General features: G+C 36.3%; 1 protein-coding gene, 1 non-coding gene and 1 pseudogene across 5 annotated transcripts in view; 1 reads left to right on the top strand and 2 right to left on the bottom strand.

The window, feature by feature from the left end:
• Ttc28 (tetratricopeptide repeat domain 28) overlaps positions 1 to 21,968 on the top strand; it is a 710,286-nt gene that overhangs the window by 78,148 nt on the left and 610,170 nt on the right. The window lies entirely within an intron of this gene.
• Positions 19,030 to 19,368, bottom strand: LOC147821945 (large ribosomal subunit protein uL16-like; annotated as a pseudogene).
• Positions 19,430 to 19,564, bottom strand: LOC147821944 (small nucleolar RNA SNORA70). The gene has a single exon (XR_015446363.1). It is a non-coding gene; the product is annotated as a small nucleolar RNA SNORA70 (small nucleolar RNA).

Raw genomic sequence — 21,968 nt, 5'->3', positions numbered from 1 at the left:
AAATGGTATTGGGAAAATAGGCAATACAGACAGTAGACTGACTCTAGTCCATATCTCTCAACATTACTAAACTAAAATAAAAATGGATTAAAGATTTAAATATGAAAACATAAATGCAATTTTTTTTAGTTGGTGGATTTATTTTTTATTTAATTTTATTGCATTATATTTGAGGTATACAGTGTTTGCATTCTTTGTGTGGAGTTTGTACAGAACACATCTTACTTCCTTTTAAATTTTGAATTTTGTTCTTATAACCAAATTTGAATGACCTTTAAAGATATATTTGTTGTTTAATCCATTTCAATCTTAGTTTAGTGTGCAGTGATAGGTATGGGTCTAGTTTTAATTTCTGACAGGTTGAAATCCAGCTTTTCCAACACCATTTATTAAATAAGCTATCTTACCTCCAATGAGGGTGGTTGGCTCCTTTGTCAAAGATGAGGTGACTGAGTATGTCTGGAGTTGTTTCTGCCATCTTCTAATCTATTCCACTGATCTTCGGGTCTGTTTCTTTGCCAGTACCATGCTGTTTTTATCACAGTAGCTTTGTAGTATAGTAAATATTAAGTCAGAAACACTAAACTTCCTGGAAGATAAGTTAGGTAGAACTCTTGATGACATTGGTATAGGAAAAGACTTTATGAAAAAATCTTCAGTAGCATGGGAGCTAGCACAAAGAATCAACAACTGGGATCTCATCATATTAAAAAGCATCTGCACTGGAAGAGAAACTACCAACTGAGCTAAGAGACAACCTATAATGTGGGAAGAAATATTTAGCAGCTGTAGCTCAGACAAAGGTCTACTATCAAGAATATATAAAGAACTAAAAAGAAATCAGACCTCCCAGATTCAAAGACCCAATTCAAAAATGGGCACCCGAAATGAACAGACATTTCTCAGACAAAGAAGTAAAAACAGCAAGTAAATATGTGGAAAAAATGTTCAACATCACTGGTCATTTGAGAGATGCAGATGAAAACAACACTGAGATTCCACCTCACCCCACAAAGAATGGCTGCTATCAAGAAATCAACCAATAGCAAATGCTGGCAGGGGTGCGGAGAGAAAGGAACCCTTCTCCATTGTTGGTGGGAAGGTAGATTGGTGCAACTGCTGTGGGAATCAGTATGGTGATACCTCAAAGAACTAGGACTAGAGGTCCCATTTGACCCAGCTATTTCCCTACTGGGAATCTTCCCCAAAGAATTAAAAGAATCATACCACAGTGATATATGTGCACCGATATTTATAGCGGCACAATTTGTAATAGCTAAAGCTTGGAAACAGCCCAAATGCCCATCGACTGGAAACTGGATAAAGAAGATGTGGTTTTTTAATAAAATGGAATACTACTCAGCCATAAAGAATGAGAAACTAGAGACATTTATAGCTAAATGGATGCATATTGAGGCCATACTCTTAAGTGAAATAAATAGGACACACATGTAAATACTGAATAGTTTCTCTAGTGTGAGAAATTGAAAGTGTAAATATGGATGAAAATGATTAAAATGAAAAATTGATAATTTGAAATAAGAAAAGGTCCAAGGGTTTGGGGATGGTGGAAGGGAAAGGAGAAAGGGAAGAAGGGAAAGAAAAAAATTATGAGAAAAAAAAAATGGAATCAAACTCTGTGTAGATAGGGAAGGGTGGAGGGGGTGAAGGGTGCACAGGTAATGGGAGTAAAAATAAAAACTAAGATGCATCATGTTCTAGTACAAACACCCAATGATAAATGTAAATGTATTTTATACCTAAAATGTACCAATAAATATATATATTTAAAAAAAGATATATTTGTTCTAGTTATTAATGATGAAAAGCATAATGCTGCATTACTGAGGTTTACAACTTTGTATACATTTGAAGTTATATTTTACTTTTAATAACAGCATATTTTAAAAGTATATACCTGTATTCTTTTTTACTTCAGAAAAAAAAATCATTAATACTAGCAATTTAAAAATATTTGACTTTGAGTGTTTATATTAGGCAATCAAAATTCAAGATAACTGATCTGAATGATCTTTATACAAAATCCAAGTTTCAGTATAAAGCTCTGATTATAAAATTATCAATATTTAGTTTTCCCTAATTTGTAATAATGTCATTAAAAGGTGATATTCCATACCTCTGTATTATTTATGAAGAATACATCTGAAAATTACATAAATATCAAAATAATTTAATTTTACATGAAAATACATTGGTTTAAGCCCTTTACTTTAAATGTGTTAGATACCCAGCCTTAATAAGCTAGACCCTTGTTTCTCATTGTAGCTCTCAGCATCAAACTGTCATCTTTAAACTTCCTTTTTCCTTTCTTGTCATATAAGGTCTTGCCTTCTATTTTATAAGGAAAATACCAATCACTAGGTTTTGGTACTGGGGATCGAACTTGGGTCCTTGCACTTGCGCAGCAGGTGGCAAAACCACTGAGCTAAATCCCCGGCCCCATCACTAGGTTTTAATTTCCTTTATTTTCTGTATCCTTAAATTGTACTGTAAATAAATGTACATTCACATTCACGTGATTTCTTTTTATCTTTCCATCTCAGAGGAAGAGATTTTCCTTTTCCCACCCTAGGTTAATATATTTTGCTTGGAGTCTGAGTTCCATTTCTATTATTTTTTTTCCCATTAAGTTTATTGGTACATTTTAGGTATAAAATACAGTTACATTCATCATTGGGATCTTGTACCATTACATGAGTATCTTGGTTCTTATTTATTTCCCCTTCCCCTGCCCTCCCTTCACCCCCTCCACCCTTCCCTATTTGCAAAGACTTTGTTTCCATTTTTTCCTTTTCTCATATTTTTTTCTTTTCCCTACTTTCCTTTCCCCTACCCCTCCCACTTCCCCTGCTCCTTTAGACCTTTTCTTCCTATTACTCAGTATCAATTATACATTTTTAAAATTATAATATCAAGATCTAGGAGACATTACCACAGATTTTACAGAATTTAAAAGGATATGGAAAGCATATTACAAAAAAAATTTTTTTTTAAGAAAGACTATCTTAGTTTATTTAGTTGTTCCCCTTTCTCAATTCCTAATAGTCTGACACCTGGTGACATGTTTTATTTATACAAAAATTTTTTTTGAAATAAGTTCGACAACTTCTAAGAAGTACCTTGGAAGACAAATTAATGAAACTAACTCTGGAGGAAATATAAAATTTGAATAGCACCTATTAAAGAAAATATATACCTAGCTTGAAAACCTACCTATATGACAACAGCAGGCTCATATACATTTTAACTGATAAATTATATCAAACATTTAAAGCAGAAAAAAGAAGGAATACTTCTCCCCTCATTTTAGGAACTCAACATTGTGCTAATCCTAAAACTGGATAAAGATAATAGAAGAAAAAAGTATGAACATAGATAGAAATTTGTTTAACAAAACAAACTATTAGAAGTCAGATCTGGTAGTATGTAGAGAGTGGTTTTATTATAGGGATGGCAGTGTTGGTTCAGCATTGGAAGATCCACCCCCAAAAGTCATCATTTTAACAGAGGAAAGGAAAAAGCCATATGATCCTGTCACTAGTTGGAGAAAAAGTATTGGACTAAGTTCTACAGATGTTCATGGTAAAAGCTATCAGGAGACTAGAAGTAGAATAGAACCTTCTCAACAGATCAAAGACATGTACTCCATACTTCCAGCAAAAATGCCTTATATGAATGGAGAAGATACAATGCTTTCTCCCTAAGGTGGAGAACAAGGGGAGACATGCCTACTCTTCATCTGTCCATTAAACTTTGAAATCTAGGCCCAAACCACAGTAGTCTGGCAATAAAATGACCCAATTAGGATAGGATTGGCAAGATAGAAGTAAAATCTTTATGTGTAGATGAAATGATCATCTACAGAGAAAGTACTAAGAAATCTCTAGGAGCTCCTAGAACTTGTATTTGAATTTAGCAGGATTAGAAAACACAAGGTATATATAAAAATTCAGGCCTATGTATACTTGCTATAAATGAAGAATTGGATATTGAAATTTAAAAGTTATGTAGGAGTACAAAGGACCTAGAAAAGTAAAAAGAAAAAGAAAAAAAGACAGTGTTGGAAGACATTTAATACTTAATCTTAAGACTTCCTCTGAAGCTACAGTAATCAAGGCAGTGTTGATGTAAGGAAAGACATATAGATCATTGGAATAAAACAGAGAATCTAGAAACAGAACCACACATATATGGTCCATTGAGTTTTGAAAGATTATTTAACATTAACATTCTGTAGAATATAAACTCAATTCAAGAGCAGAGGAAAAGATAGTGTTTTCAGCAGATGGCACTAGAACATATTCATTGGTTCATTCTGCTGTGTAAGCTTTCAATGGAGTTTGTAATCTCCTGGAAATCTGTTTGTATCTGTTTTATGGATTCCATTTGTTTCCTATGTTGGGATTCCATCATGTTCCTGAGCTCCTCTCTAGATTTATTAATCATGTCTTGCACTATGAGCACAATCTCTGCTGTTATCTGATAAGTTATTTCTGATTTCATTTTTTCCAGATCCTCTTTTTTTGCTAGTTCCGGGAGTCTAGGTGGTTATCAGAGTGTTCCATCTCCTTTCCTTTTGGGGTTGCTGTAGGTGATATGAAAGTCTGGTTTTGAGACTTGTTTACATGTCTTCTCATTTTGACTGGGGCGGGAAGAAGGTGTTGATAGTGCCTGCGTGGCTCACCTCCTGTGTGCTGGCGGGTGTCAGTTCCATTTCTACTTATCTTTCCTGGAGCCTTACCCCATCAATTACTCTCACTGTCTTTTAGTATCTTTAAACTTTCCACAGATGGTTTACTTCCTCAATCCTGTATTTCCTCACTTCCAAATTGATCTTTAATAGAATTAACATTGGCATGAAAGACTCTAGGTTTTTTTTTTTTTCCCTTTCAGTGCTTGAGATTAAACCCAGGGCCTCATGCATGCTCGAGGATGCTTGTATTATAATCCCAGGCTCATGGGGATGTCCCTGTGCAAACCACCTAGGCCCTCTGAGGCTTAAATTCTATATAGTGGAGACAGGGTTTGTTTTGAGGATTATTCAGTTAGAGTGATCAGTGTGAAGATACTTGTCACACATTGTGTCCCCTAATGGTTTGTCCATGATGTTTGTTCTTCACTTCCTTTCTTCCTTCAGAGTCAGACTTCTTTAAAGAATGGTATGTGTATAAATTACTTTCTTATCGCTGAGACACAATACTTGACTTCCACAAACTTTCTTTTTGGTTCAAAAATATGTATTATTTATTTTTATTAGTACATGTTTGCAGTACATGCAATTTACAATCATCTTGGGGGGTTGGTACATGTACATAATATAGATTGTTTCTTTTTTTAATCCCCTTCTTTCCCCCTCCCTCCTCCTCCAGTTCTCCTTTCCTCTTTTTCATTCTTATTGGTATTATTAATCTTAGTTCATGTTAATGGCATGTAATTTCCACATTCAGTGAGTTACTAAGACCTTGTACATGGGATATCTGCATTCTGTCTCTTTTCCCATCCCCACCCCCTCCCTCACCTCTTGCCCTTGGTCCCACAAACCCTTTCCCATCTGCAAGAGATCCATCCCCTTGTTCTATCTTTCTTGTATGTTTCTCTTATTTGTACTTTGCCTTACTCAGATTAGAGATACCATATGATATTCAAGTTTGTGTCTGATTTATTTCAGTCAACATTATATTTTCCAGGTACATCCATTTTCCTACAAATTTCTCAAATTTGTCCTTCTTTATAGCCAAGCAGTATTCCATTATATATACACACCACATTTTCTTTATCCAGTTGTTGGTTGATGGGTATACAGGCTGTTTCTAGGATTCTGCTATTATGAATTATGCTACTATAAACATTAGTATGCATATATTGCTGTAGTATGATGTCTTAAGCTCTTTCTGACATGTACAACTTAAAGGAAGAGAGGTTTATTTTAACTCATAGTTTGTAGAGATTTCAGTCAGTGGTTGGCTGGCTCGAAGGAAGGGCAGTATGGCAGAGGGGCATGGCAGAGGGGAAGCATTCCATGCCATTATGGCAGGTAGCAGAGAGTGATCAAGGGAGGTGGGTGGAAGATATACCCTTTTGGGGCATGCCCTACATAACCCACATCCTCTAACCAGGCATCACTTCCCAACATTGCATTTAACTATAAACATATCAGTGGACTAATCCACTGCTGAGTGTCATACCTCCATGATCCAGTCACCTCCTAAAAGCCCCATGTATAAACACATGAGGCATTCAAGGGTCATTCAGATATAAACCATAGCATTCTGTCCCTCACCCCCCAAAGGCCTGTGAATGTCTTTATGCAAAATTCATTTAGTCCATTTCTAAGACTTGCCAATGTCCTAACAGATTTAGCATTGCTGAAAAATCCAAGTCCAAAGTCTCATCAGATATTTAAGATAAACTATTAGCTTTGAGCCCCTGTAAAAATGAAAAGTTAAACACTGCCAACATACAAAGGGATTGACTAAATATCTCATTCCAAAGGGCAGAAATAGAGGCATATGAAGAATTGGGACTAAAGCAAGACTGAAACACAGTAGGGCAAACATTAAATCCTGTAGTTCCATGTCTAGCACCCTGGACAAATTGTGGTGAGATGTGAACTATAAAGGACTTGGGTAACCCTGCCCCTACAGCACTGCTGGTGGTTGGAGCCCTCATGGCTTCTCTCTTGGGCTGGGTTTGCTCACTCCTTGAAGTTTTCCTGCTTCTTGTAGCAGGCTGAGTATCTCAGAAGAGAATGAAACCATGTTGTTTACTTTTATTACTAAGAAAAAATAATAAATAATTGAGTAACAATTTATTTTGGTAAGTGGCTTCTCAGACCTGCTATTAACCCATTTGTTTTTTTGGGGGGCGGGGGGGGTGTTAAAGAAAATTTGCAGGTATACATGATTTTGCCCAGTTGAAAGAGATATTTTTATTCACATACTCTCTAAACAGTCATCTCTAGTCTTTAGATTTATTTTCTGTTTAGCTTATAGTCAAGAATGCTCTGTCTGTTTTACTCCCATCTGTGTAAGTTATTAATGCTACTTTTTTTAAAGCTCCTGGATATTAATGTTTTAAGTTCCTGAACTTCTGCAAGACAGGTCCATACTGAAAGAAACAGCTGTAAAATATAGAGGCTGACAAGCACAAAAACAAAGAGATTTCACAAGGAATTGTGGGTATTTAATGTAACTCTTTAGTTCACAGTTCAATAAAACTGTTGTTTACATAGTACTACAGTCTGTCTTAGCCTTCTGTCGTGCTGCATAGCTAACTTTAAGGAAGAAAAATGTAGGATATTTATCATCTGCTTTTTATCCTGCATTTTAACTTTCAATTTTCAGACAGAAGGAATTCTACTGTTCCAGCAAAATTTAATCTTTTTTTTTTTGGTACTGGGGATTGAACTCCGGACCTTGCTATTGTGAGGTAGGCGGCGGAACCACTGAGCTAAATCCCTGGGCCCCAATCTATTTTTTAAAAGTAGTATATTATACACATTTGTAACTTTTACTTGTTGATGAAGAAAACTTGTCTGTCTTTTATCCTGCTGTGAAAGTAAAAATGAATCACAAATTATAAGTGAAACTGATCTTTTATTTACACTTGCTTTATATTTTTTCATGATGTCTTTTAAAAAATGATTTTGTAAAATGAGAAGAATACTAAAATGCTGTATAGGAAAAAAAGGAAAGAGAGGTGGTTGCAATGCAAGCATGAATAAAAGGAAAGGCATTGCATCGCTAGACAACAGGCTGTAAGAAATGTAGCATTTCTCATTTGTGTCATCATGTAACTATGGAAGAACCACCATGGAGCCTAACCTGGTATTTCTTTTTAATCAAGTCCAGCTGTTGATCATGTGAACACACTCTTTCTTTTTGAGTATTAAGGGAGTTGTTTCCTTATTTCCTATGGTATCCTAAAATGACTACTTACATATCACCTGGAATGTACTCATCTGTTCTAGGACCCCTGTTACAGTGATCATTTATTTTTCTTTATGAATCACAAGTAAAATGCTCACCCCAAGTTGCATATAAAAAACTTTGGAACAAAAAATGTGAGTTGACCACATAAATTTTTTTTTTATGAATAGAGCTCTTGTTTTTAATTTGATGAGCAGGGAACTTTCCAACTCTAACCCTCTCTTTACAATCTGTCTTTAATTTGCAAAAAAGATGCATTCCAATTTTTCAGACATAAAACTGTTTAATGGATTTTTTTTGATGCACTAGTTTTCTGGTCATATTGGGGTATCCTGCATTTCAACAGATATCATTTCATAGATTTCAATTTCCTTTTCTCATTTGCACATTTACATTTCCTACTTTGATATTAAAAAATAATTAATGGCATCTTTCCTTAGTCCTCTTTACGTAATACACAGTTGTAGCTGTTAGGCTGTTTTTATAGAGTGCTGTTACCAACCAGGCCTTCCCTGAAAGAAATATGAAAGATTTTTCAACATCCTGGATCATTTAGCTCATTTTACTTATCCTCTGTGAGACATAATCTGTGTGTACTCAGTTTTGTTTTGTTTTTTGGTACTGGGGATTGAACTGGGGTCCTTGCACTTGCGAGGTAGGCAGTGGAACCACTGAGCTAAATCCCTGGCCCATCTGTGTGTACTCTTAAGATTGTTCTGTGTCTTAAACATGAAACATTTCTACTTGATCTTCTTGGTGGCAATAAGAAATATTTTTCCTTCTGCTTTCTGGGATCTTCTCCCTATCACCTCTCAGTGCTGTAGCAATTATTGATGGCATTTAAACTTCTGACATTGGACAGAGCTCATTTAATCGTGTTAATATAATCAGATAAGATAAATCTGAAAACCTATATAGGGATCATACATTATTAGCTGAGAAAAATGAATAGTAATAGTAGAAATGAATTTTTATTTTATAGATCACAAAATTATTATAATAAATTATAATAATATGGTTTTGTTTTATTTTTCCTCATACTTTTTTTTTTTGGTACTGGAGATCGAACTTGAGTCCTTGCGCTTGTGAGGCAGGCGGCAGAACCACTGAGCTAAATCCCTGGCCCTGTTTTATTTTTAAAAAGGAAATCATTTAATATTATTTTGCAATAGAAATGTGTTTGCCAAAGTGTTCTAAATAACTCTTTCAAAAGTTTTTAAAGTTGGGGCCTGGGATTTAGCTCAGTGGTTCTGCTGCCTGCCTCGCAAGCTCAAGTACTCAAGTTCGATCCCCCGTACCAAAAAACCCCCAAAAAACAAAAACAAAAAAGTTTTAAAAGTTGTTAACTCTACTTCAGATCTTCTATCAGGTACTTGAGATGGCACATGTCAGTATATTGTTTGTAAACTTACAGACATGTCTGAGTAGTAAGATTATGCCAATTGATGTAGGTACATGTGAAAAAAGAAAGAAATGTTCTTGCAATGATATCTGTAGGTAAGATCATTGAATTGTTTGTTATTGGTATCAGGCTCTTACATCTCAAAATGTTAAATGGTATGTATGTATTTGATAGGTACTCATGATAATTTGTTTCCTAAATGCTTCCATTATTTAGACTTTTCTATACTAAATCACAACATGCTATTTATTTATTCCTTGGAATTTCCTGATCTTACTTTTAACCACCAAATCCCTGTCATGACATAGGGTGTACTAAGGATGTAGATGCTAAAATAAAATTAATTTTACCTTTTTTTATACTTATTTTTCTTAACTATTTGAGGAAGAGAGCTATTGCAAAGTCAAACAGTGATAGAATGAGAATATTTGATTTAAATAAGTGCTCATTTTCATTTAATTCCAGAATATATAGCTTGAAATTCATGGAATTTTAGCTTCTGAAGATGGCCTTTGCAGTACTTTCAGAATGAGATCGATAGCTGAAAATCGAAGACTCCAGTGTTTTCACCCTAAATGTCATATTTTATTAATTATTTTGCAGAGTAATACTAGATTTTTTAAAGAAAAGCAGGTAGATTCAGATAAAAATCATTATAATTCTACATTCATTAGAATATTTAACTCTAGACCTTACATAGTAATTACTGATATTTGTATAATACTGATACTTGGTACATTGTGTACATTTTAGTACATTACTGATATTTAGCAAATATTTTAATTTCTCTAGTAAATGTTTAGTTTAAATATTTTTGTTTGAAATTTGTGTAAAAATAACATTACTTCTAAGTATATAGGTAAATTTATGGAACCCATGATAGCATAAATTGAATGTACCACAAAGAAAATTTCTACAGAGAAGTAAAGAGTGCAAGATGGTGTGGTACCTCAATAAGATTTGCAAAAGAATCACATTATAAGACTAAACCCTGGGGGCCGGGGATTTAGTTCAGTGGTTTCACCGCCTGCTGTGCAAGCACAAGGACCCGAGATCGATCCCCGGTACCAAAAAAAAAAAAAAAAAAAAAAAAAAATACTAAACCCTGTAATGACAAAACTAAGAAGGTATATATATGCATTTGGTCATGTAATTACCTATCATTTGGTGGGGAGGTAATAAGTCAAAGAATAATTCTTGTTTGGACATACTGCCCTTTCTGTGTTTCCTTGTTATTGTGTGGTGTACGGTCATTGCTGACTTTATGACACAATATGTTAAAATTATCTGTTTATCTAAATATTTTAAAGATATAAAACCCAGGCAACGATTTTTCAAAAAGATGTCTGTTATAGGAATTATTTAAAAATAATGAAAAACTGAAAATAACTTTAAAGTTTTCTATTAGATAGTCATGTAAATTTTATTTAAACATGAAGGGGATGTACTAATTGACCTTGTCCTCAGACTAATAGCAAGTGAGCCACAGCAGTTCAAGGTATGGTAATGTCCGGGGGAAGAAGAGGAGCCGTCGTTTCCTGTTTTTCTTTTGAGAAAATAAATTTCCCAAATTTATTTCTTACTGATTGATTCTTATTTCTCATGTCCTAGAATTTCATGCCCAGGCATTGACAAGGTGATAGAATTTATAGTTGAAGAGGATTCAGTTAGAGTGACTGCCACAAGAATGTATACAAAATATTAGGAGTGTTACATGTATGTGATAGGGTAATAGGTACATTTTATTACCTCAAGTTTTACTATGCTAAAGAAGGGTTAAATGCTGAGCAAATGCTGCTCTTATAATCTGGAAAAATAGGTGTTGATTATAATATTTTGTCTATATGTTGGTATTTCCAAGCCGTTTGCATCAGGGCTCTGAACTGTGGCCATTTCATCCTATATCTTCATTGCTTAACCCATGTTTACCCTTCAGTAAGTGCTCAGTACAGTATACCCCCATGAAGTCCTGGTTTCGAATTCACAGCCTCAGTTGTTTGCAGACTTTTCCTTAGAACCTAACTAATAATTGTTCATGGAAACCCCTGCAATTTCACAGAAACCACAAATGTCTTCTGCAGTTGTTTTTTGGCAAGAGGTTTGCAGGTAGGCAATCTGAGAGTGTTATTCATTTCTCCTTGCTGCTGATTGGTTACTGCTGTGTAACCTATGTCAGATGCATCAGCATTCCTACCTCATAACAGGTTGCTGTACTGCATAACTATCTTGAGTGTTCTCAGTTTTGTTCTTCTTAAAGCCCTAAGATCTCTCTCTTTTTTTTTCCCTAAGATCTCTTAAGATGCCGCCAAAACGTCCTGCACTTTCTAAGGCTTTATTAGTATTTTATTAAATTAAATCACATATTTAGGGTTTAAACTATAAAAATAGGTATTTATAGGCATTTTTCTGATTATATCTGAAATTCTCAGTTTTTCACAATTTGCAGTTGATCTAGGGTTGTAATCTTTATGAAATTCGGGTGTCCACTGTAGTTGCTTAACTGAATTAAGCATTTAATTAAATTAAAAAGAAATAAAGCATAAAGGAATGTAAAATTTTATTACTTTTAGGTATAGTACATATTATGAATAATATTGTATATAAGTGCTAATAGGTAAAATGAAGACACTAATGAAAAAACTTTCATTACCACTTACAATAGTTACATAAGATATGAAATACTCAGGAATGAATTTAACCAAGGAGCTGAAAGATCTGTATACTGGGAGCTATAAGACATAGAAGAAAGAATTGAGGATGATACAAATAAATGGAAAAATACTTCTATTTTGAGACAGGGTCTTCCAGTGTAGTTCAGGCTGGCCTTGAACTCACCATATTATAGCTCAGGTAAGCCTTAAACTTGTGGTGATCCTTCTGCCTTAGTTTCCTAGCACTGGGATTACAAGCATGTGACACCACGCTTAGGTTGGGAAAATATTTCAAGTTCATTTCCATGTTAAAATGTCTGTAACTACCCAAAGCAATATACAGATTCAGTGCAATCCCTATCAAAATTCCATTTTTTTTTTTTGGGTATCAGGGATCGAAATTGGGTCATTGCGTATGCGCAGCAGGCAGTGAAACCACTGAGCTAAATCCCCGGCCCTTGTTTTTTTTTGTACCGGGGATCGAACTTGGGTCCTTGTGCTTGCGCAGCAGGCAGCGAAACCACTGAGCTAAATCCCCGGCCCCCAATGTCATTTTTTTTTTTTCTTTTTTTTGGAACCGGGGATTGAACTCGGATCCTTGCGCTTGGACAGCAGGCGGCCAAACCACTGAGCTAAATCCCGGGTCCTCCCAATTTCATTTTTTATGGAAATGGAAAATGCAACCTTCACATTTATGTGAAACTACCAAAAAAACAAAAGCCCTGAATATCAGTCAAGGCATTTTTGAACAAAAAGAACAAAGCTGGAAGCATCACACACTACCTGTCTTAAAACTATATTGCCGGTACAGAACTATAATAATTAATAAGCATGATGTTGGTATAAAAATGGAAACATTAACCAATGGGACAGAATAGGGAATCCAGAAATAAGTCCATATATTTATGGTCAACTGATTTTTTAAAAAATTAGTATTTTGGTACACTTTTGATATACATAATGATCATATTCATCATAGGGAATTTATATCTGTATATAATATATCTTGATTCTTCTATTTTTGTTCAGTCCCCTCCCATCCTTGCAAACATTCTTCTCATTATTTACAAAAGCTTTGTTTCCGTTTTTTCTTTTTTTTTTAAATTTTATTTTATTGGTACATTTTAGGTATACAATATAATGACATTCATCATTGGAAATTTGCACCTTCACATAATCTCTCTTGGTTCTTATTTTTCCCCCTTCCCCTGCCCTCCCTTCAACCCCTCCATACCTCCCTATTTACAAAGACTGTGTTTCCATTTTTAAATTTTCTCATACTCCATTACCTTCTTTCCTTTCCCCTACCTCTCCCACTTCCCCTTTCCCTTTGCCCCTTTTCTTCCTATTTCACATTATCTATTATACCTTTTAGTCCTTATTTACACTTTCTCATACTAGAGAAACGATTTGGTATTTACACGTGTGTCCTATTTATTTCACTTAAGAGTATCGCCTCAGTGTGCATCCATTTAGCTATAAATGTCTCTAATTTCTAATTTTTTATGGCTGAGTAGTACTCCATTTTAGAAAAAAAACCACATTTTCTTTATCCAGTCTCCAGCTGATGGGCAATTGGGCTGCTTCCAAGTTTTAGCCATTACAAATTGTGCTGCTATGAACATGGGTGCACATATATCACTGTGGTATGATTCTTTTTTTGGGGGGGGGTACCGGGGATCGAACTTGGGTCCTTGTGCTTGCACAGCTAGTATGATTCTTTTAATTCTCTGGGGAAGATACCCAACAGGGGAATATCTGGGTCAAATGGGACTTCCAGGCCTAGTTAATTGAGGTATCTCCATACTGATTTTCACGGTGGTTGCACCAGTCTACACTCCCACCAGCAGTGAAGCAGGGTTCCTCTTTCCCCACAGCCCTGCCAGCATTTGTTATTGGTTGATTTCATGATTGCAGCCATTCTTTCTGGGGTGAGGTGGAATCTCAGCATTGTTTTCATTTGCATCTCTAGAATGACCAGTGATGTTGAACATTTTTTCATGTGTTTATTTGCTATTTCTACTTCTTTGTCTGAGAAATGTCTGTTCATTTCAGATGCCCATTTTCAGATTGGGTCTTTAAATTTGAGAGATCTGATTTTTTTAAGTTCTTTATAAATTCTAGATAGTAGACCTTTGTCTGAGGAAGAGCAGGTGAAGATTTTTTCCCACATTGTGGGTTGTCTCTTCACACTGCTGGTGGTTTCTCTTGCTGTGCAGAAGCTTTTTAATCAGAAGAGATCCCACTTGTTGATTGTGCTAGTTTATGGGTAACTGAGGTTTTGTTCATAAAATCTTTTCTACACCAATGTCTTCAAGAGTTCTACCTAACCTCTGTTCCAGCTGGTTCAGTGTTTCTGTTTTAATATTTAGATGTTTAATACATTTCGATGTTGGTTCAGTGCATGGTGAGAGATATAGATCTAGTTTTAATCTTTGGCAAGTTGAAACCCAATTTTTCCAGCACCATTTATTAAAGAGGCTGTCTTTCCTCCAGTGAGGGTGTTTGGCTCCTCTGTCAAAGATGAGGTGGCTGAGTGTGTCTGGAATTGTTTGTGCATCTTCTAATCTGTTCCACTGGTCCTCAGGTCTGTTTCTTTGCCACTACCATGCTTCTTTTATCACAGTAGCTTTGTAGTATAGTTTTAAGTTGGGGGTTGTGATACCTCATGCCATGTCTCTGTTACCTAGAATTGCTTTTGCTATTCTGGGTCTCTTCATGTTCCAAATGAATTTTTGGATTGTTTTCTCAAGGTTCGTGAAGTATGCTGCTGGGATTTCAATTGAGATTGCATTGACTCTATATAGCAGTTTTGGAAGTATGGCCATTTTCACTATGTTGATCCTTCCTACCCAGGAGAAGGGGATGTCTTTCCATTTTCTGATAGCATCTTCAATCTCTTTTCAGAGTGCTATAGTTTTCAGAGAAGAGGTCTTTGATTTCTTCTGTTAGGTTGATTCCTAGGAATTTCAGTTTTTTGGATCCTATTGTGAAAGGAATTGTTTGCCCTATTTCAGTCTCAGTGAGTCTCTTGTTTGTGTAGAGGAAAGCTATTGATTTTTGTGTGTTGACCTTGTATCCAGCTACTTTACTGAATTTGAACATTAAGTCTAGAAACCTTTTGGTGGAGTTCTTGGGGTCTTCTATATAGAGTATCATGTCATCTGCAAATAATGACAATTTGACTTCTTCATTTCCTATCTTTATTCCTTTGATTTCTTTCTCTTTTCTAATTGCCATGGCTAATGTTTCCAAGACTATATTGAACAGGAGTGGTGATAGTGGACATCCTTATCTTGTTCCTGATTTTAATGTGAAGAATTTCAGTTTTAGACCATTCAGTATGATATTGGCTGTTGGTTTTTCATAGATGGCTTCTATCAGTTTGAGGTAGAGACCATCTATTCCAATTTTTTGTAGGTTTTTTATCCTAAAAGCATGTTGGATTTTGTCAAATGCTTTTTCTGCGTCTATGGAGATAATCATATGGCTTTTGTCCTTGGCTCTATTGATATAGTGTATTACATTGATTGATTTGCATTTGTTGAACCATCCCTGCATCCCTAGGATGAATGACACTTGTTTAGGGTGTATGATCTTCTTTTTTTTTGGTACCGGGGATCGAACTCAGGTCCTTCCGTTTGCGAGGCAGGCAGTGGAACCACTGAGCTAAATCTCTGGCCCGTGTATGATCTTCTTGATGATCTTCTACATTCTATTTGCCAGTATCTTATTAAGGATATTTGCATCTATGTTCATTAGTGAGATTGGCCTGTACTTGTCTTTTTCGGTTCAGTCTTTCTCTGCTTTGGGGATCAAGGTGATGCTTCCAGGAATGAATTTGGGAGTATTGCTTCCCTTTCAATTTCATTGAGGAGTTTAAACAGTAGTGTCAGTAATTCTTCTCTAAATGTCTTGTGGAATTCAGCAGTGAAGCCATCAGAACCTGGGCTTTTTTTAGTTGGTAAGTTTTAAATTATGTTTTCAATTTTGTTGATTAATATTGGGTTGTTTAGGAGTGTTAGGTCTTTTTCATTCAACTTTGGTAATTCATATGTATCTCGGAATCTGTCCATTTCTTCTGTGTTTTCCATCTTATTGGAATATAGGTTCTTGAAGTAGGTATTGATGATCCCCTGGATTTTTGCTGGGTCTACTGTAATTTCACCCTTTTCATTCCTAACTGCATGGATTTGGGCCATTTCTTTTCTTTTTCTGATAAGGTTGGCCAAGGGTTTGTCAATTTTGTTTATTTTTTCAAAGAACCAACTCTTGGCTTCATTGATTTTTTGTATTATTCTCTTAGTCTCCATTGCATTGATTTCTGCTCTGATCTTTAAAATTTCCTCCCTTCTATAAACTTTGGGTTTGTCCTGCTCTTCTTTTTCTGGAAGCTTGAGGTTCAGCATTGGGTTGTTTAATTGGGCTCTCTCTGTTTTCTTAATGTGAGTATTCACTGCTATGAATTTCCCTCGTAAGACTGCTTTCATTGTGTCCCATAGATTCCAATATGTTGTACTGTCATTGTCACTTAATTGAAGGAAATGTCTGATTTCTTCTTTAATTCCCTCTGTGACCCATTGGTTATTCAGAAGTGTGTTGTTCAGTTTCCATGTGTTTATGAAATTTTTCCAGTTTCTTTTGCTATTGATCTCCAATTTCATCACACTATGGTCTGATAATATACAGGGGATAACATCAATTCCTTTGCACTTACTTAAACATGTTCTGTGAGGGAGTATGTGGTCTATTTTGGAGAACACCTGTGTGCAGCTGAAAAGAATGTGTATTCTGATTTTGTGGGGTGGAACACTCTGTAAACATCTGTTAAGTTCATTTGTTCAAGAGTTTGATTGAGTTGTAGTATTTCATTGGTCATTTTTTGTCTAGTTGATCTATCTATTTGTGACAGTGGGGTATTGAGGTCCCCCACTACTGTTGTATTAGTGCTTATTTGTTTTTTCCTGTCTGCTAGTATTTGTTTTATATAGTTGGGCACATTAGTGTTTGATGCATATGTATTTATGATTGTCATCTCTTCCTCTTGGATTGTTCCCTTTACAAGGATGTACTGTCCTTTGTCTCTCTTAATCAGTGTTGGTTTGAAATTTACTTGATCTGCAGAGAGGATAGCTACTCCTGCTTTTTTTGGGGGGGGGGGTTCCTGTTGCATGGAGTATTGTTTTCCACCCTTTAACTTTCAGTCTGTTTCTTTTTCCGTTAAATGTGTTTCTTGCATGCAGCAAGTTTTTAAAAAATTCTTTTATTGGTACATTTTAGGTATACAATTCGTTTACATTTATCATTGGGTGTACATCATGTACATGTACCTGTACATGATGTATCCTGATTCTTGCATGCAGCATATTGTTGGATCTTGCTTCTTAACTCATTTTGCCAGTCTATTTCTTTTGATTGGTGAATTGAGACCATTAACATTTATGTTTATAACTGATAACGTGTTGACTAATCATTGTCATAACTTTTTCTTTTTGTGGGATTCTCTCCCTTTGTGTTTAATTTCTTGTCGTGCCCAACAGATTCATTCTTCTGGGCTTCCTGGGGTTGTGATCCTCATTGTCTTTTCCTAGGATATTGTCTAAAATGTTTTGGAGTGTTGGTTTGGCATTCATGAAATTTCTAAGGTGCTCTTTGTCACGAAAGTTTCATATTTCTCCATCAATTTTGAAAGATAGTTTTGCCGGGTACATCAATCTGGGTTGGAGGCTGTTTTCCTTTAGGGCTTGAAATACATCACTCCAAGCTCTTCTTGCCTAGAGAGTTTGTGTTAAGAAGTCTGCTGTGATCCTGATGGGCTTTCCTTGTATGTGATTTGTTTCTTTTTCTAACTGCTTGTAGGATTTTGTTCTTCTGTTGGCTTTCTGGAATCTTTTTTTTTTAATCTCCTCAAGCATTATCATTTTCTTTCTTTATTTTTACATTTATCATCTCTTCATGGTGAAAAGTCAAATTCCTTTCTTCTAGCTTTGTGAAATACATAGTATACAACTGTAATCGATAGTCACTCCACCATGCAATAGCCCACCAGGACTCCTTGCTCCCAGGTCTAACTCAGTACCCACTGATCAAGCTCTGCCTTCTCCCACACCTGTGTGCTAATGCCATTTTAAAAGTTCTTTTCCTAGATGGGTGTGGTGGAGCATGCCTGTGATCTCAGCACTCAGAAGGCTGAGGCAGGAGGATTGCTGTTAGTCTGAGGCCAGCCTGGGCTACAGAGTGAGATCCTGGCTCAAAACAAAACAAACCAAACTCCCCTCCCAAACCCAAAACCCAACCTCTGCACTAAACAAAAACAAAAATCCCTTTCGTAGCATGCACAGGAATAGATTCTTGTAGTCCCAGCTACTGGGCAGGCTGAGGCAGGATGGCAATTTGAAGGCCAGCCTTAGCAACACAGCTTGACCTTGTTTAAAAGAAAAATCAATTTTCTCTTGTCTTCCTGGGGTTTCAGGAGCAAGTAATGAGTGTATTCAGACACTACTGTTATCTGGAATCCATGTCCTCATAAATTAGAAAAGATTTTAGATAAATCCAAAAAAAATTTTTTTTTTTGGACAGCATCTTGCCATGTAGATCAGGCTTGCCTCAAATTTGTAATCCTCCTACCTCAGCCTCTGGAGCACTGGGACTACAGTTGTATACCACTATGCCCAGCTAGATGGTTATTTAAACCCTGATGCTTTCCCTGTAGAGAACAATACATTTAAGATCATTCTACTGACCATACACAAATCTTGGGGTCACTCCCAATAAAATAAAAGCATTTCAGAGACTCACTATGTGTTTACTTGTGAGTGTGGGGAGCAGTCTTTGAATCCCATGGTTTTCTCATTTTTGCTTTCTATCTTCCTTCCATCTTCCACATTGCTGTTGAAGTATGAGTCTCATAGAGTGTTCCTCTCCAGTGAGTGGGGTTTGTACACCACGGGACTATTCACTTCTTTTGTGTTGTTTTGTCTTTTTGTTTGTTTATTTTGTTTTTTTGGGCAGAGATAAGATTTATTGATCAACTTGTTAGGGTAGAGGGGCGGTGCAGTGGAAGCCTTGAGGAGTGCAAGGCCTGCCACTTGTCCAGGGGACCACGGTTCAGGATGTATTTCACCATGCAGCCATCAGGGATGAGGTGCTTCTCAGCCACCAGGTCTTCAAATTCATCTGCATTGAACTTGGTGAAGCCCCACTTCTTGGAGATGTGAATCTTCTGGCAGCCAGGGAACTTGAACTTGGCCCTGAGTAAGGTCTTGATCACATGCTCCTTGTTTTGCAGTTTGATGCAGATGGACATGACCTGTCCAATGTGAACCCTCCCCACTGTGCCCTGGGGCTTCCCAAAGGCACCTCACATGCCTGTCTAGAGCCTGGAATGGGGATGGCAGGAGGTCAGATAATGAACATCCACCTGGAAGCAGTGTCTCCAAGGTCCCTTAGGGCAGCCCATACAAGCAACAGGCCACATACACTACTGAGGAGGTTGCTGTTTGCAGCCACTGCACACTGGGCACCCACCAGCAGAGGAACCCAGTTGGCTTAATTGACTGCAGTCTGGAATCTTAACAGTTATATGCCTATGTGTAGATTTTTTTTGATCAAGGCTAGTTAGAGACCCGTATGCCTCACTTATCTGTATGTCAAGTTCTTTTCCCCTGCTTGGGAAGTTTTCTGCCATTACTTCTGTGAACAGTTTTTTTTTGTCAGCTGCACTCTCTCCTGTTTCTTCATTGACTCCAGTCAGTCTTGTGTTATTCTTCTTTGCATTGTCTGTCAGCTGCTGGATTGATTTCTCATGGTCCCTTACAATTTTTAAGCAATTTTTCTTTTCCTGGTCACTAATTGCAATCTTATCTTCTATATCTGAAATTCTGTCCTCACATTGGCTCATTCTGCTGCATAGACTTTCAGTGGAGTTTGTAATCTCCTGGAAATCTGTTTGCATCTGTTTTATAAATTCCATTTGTTTCCTATGCTGGGATTCCATCATGTTCCTGAGCTCCTCTCTAGATTTATTAATCATGTCTTGCACTATGAGCACAATCTCTGCTGTAATCTGAGAAATAATTTCTGATTTCATTTTTTCTAGATCCTCTTTTGTTGCCAGTTCATGGAGTCCAGGTGGATGAGTATCAAAGTGTTCCATTTTGTTTCCCTTTGGGGTTGCTATAGGTGATCTGGAGGTTTTGAGATTTTTGAGGCCCATTTATGTGTCTTCTCATTTCGACCATGAGGGGCGTGTGGGTGCTGCTGGTGCCTGTGCAGCTCACTTCCTCTGTGCTGGGAGCAATGTTATGGCCATCCAGAAGCCTCCTCCTCTGTGCTGGGAGTGGTGGTATGGCAGTCTGCCCCTTTCAATTTCTAACACAAGAGAAATGTTTAAATGTTATATTAAACATGTGTGTCCAATTTATTTCACTTAAAAATATAGTCTCCAGGTGCATCCATTTACCTAAAACTTTCTAAAGTTTATTCTTTCTGGTGGAGTAGTACTCTATTGTATATAAAAATCACATTTTCTTTATCCATTCATCCATTGATGGGCATCTTGGCTGTTTCTAAGATTTAGCTACTACCAATTATGTGACTCCAAGCATGGCTATGCATATATCATTGTGGTATGATGCTTTTAATTCTTTCAGGAGGATACTAAGAAGGGGAAATAGCTGGGTCAAGTGAAACTTCTAGTTTTAGTGTTTTCAGAAATCTCTATACTGATTTCCATATTGGTTGTACCAAGTTTTACTCCTGCCAGCAGTGGAGAAGCCTTCCTTTTTCCCTACAGTCTCACCTGCATTTGTTGTTGGTTGGTTTTTTGATGATAGTCATTCTTTCTGGAGTGAGATGGAATTTCAGTGTTGTTTTAATTTGCATTGCATTCCTTGAATGACCAATGATGCTGAACATTTTTCATATATTTATCTGCTGTTTGTACTTCATCTGAGAAGTGTCTATTCATTTCAAATGCCCATATTTGGATTGGGTCTTCAAATTTGGGGGATTCTGAATTTTTTTAGTTCTTTATATAGTCTAGTATTAGTTTTTTGTCTGAGATGTAGCTGGTAAAATCTTTTTTCCCATTCTGTGGGCTGTCTCTTCACTCTGTTGGTGCTCTCTTTTGTTGTGCAAAAGCTTTTAAATTTGATATTACTCCAGGTATTGATTCTTTGTAGTATTTTCAGTGTGATTGGTGTTTTGTTCATAAAGTCTTTGCTACAATTATGTCTTCAAGAGTTTTACCTATTCTGTCTTACATAAGATTAAGTATTTCTGTTTTTATGTTTATATCTTTGATCTATTTCAAGTGTTGTTTAGTGCATGGTGAAGGATATGAATCTAGGTTTAATCTTGAGCAGGTGGAAAGCCACATTTTCCCAGCACAATTTATTAAAGAGGCTGTCTTTCTTCCAGTGAAGGTGTTTGGTTCTTTTTTCAAAAATAAGATGGCTGAGTGTGATTGGAGTTGTTTCTGCATCTTCTAATCTGTTTCATTGATCCTCAGGTCTGTCTTCTTGCCAGTAACCTGCTGTTTTTATCATGGTAGCTTTGTAGTAAAATTTCAAGTCAGGTATTGTGATGCCTGCTGCCTTGCCTTTGTTGCCCAGAATTGCTTTTGCTATTCCTGGTCTCTTCTGGCTCCAAATGAATTTTAGGACTGTTGTCTCCAGTTCTGTGAGGTATGCTATTAGTATTTTGATTGGGATTGCATTAAATTTCTGTAATAGTTTTGGAAGTATGGCTTTTTCCACTGTATTAGTTTTTCCTACCCAAGAACAAGGGATATCTTTCCATTTTCTGATATCCTTCTTAATCTCCTTTTCAGAGTATTGTACTTTTCAATGTAAAGGACTTTTACGACCTTCATTAGATTGATTCTAATGTATTTCATTTTTTTGGACACTTGTGAAAAGTGTTGTTTGCTTAATTTCTCTCTCAGTGAATTTGTTATTTTTGTAC

The sequence above is a fragment of the Heterocephalus glaber genome, unplaced genomic scaffold (assembly GCF_053883595.1).
Source record: "Heterocephalus glaber isolate CG9 unplaced genomic scaffold, H.glaber_assembly_v1.0 deba00001687, whole genome shotgun sequence".
Classification (NCBI taxonomy): domain Eukaryota; kingdom Metazoa; phylum Chordata; class Mammalia; order Rodentia; family Bathyergidae; genus Heterocephalus; species Heterocephalus glaber.
Note: the sequence above shows the minus strand (reverse complement) of the source record. Positions and strands in the feature narration are given on the sequence as shown.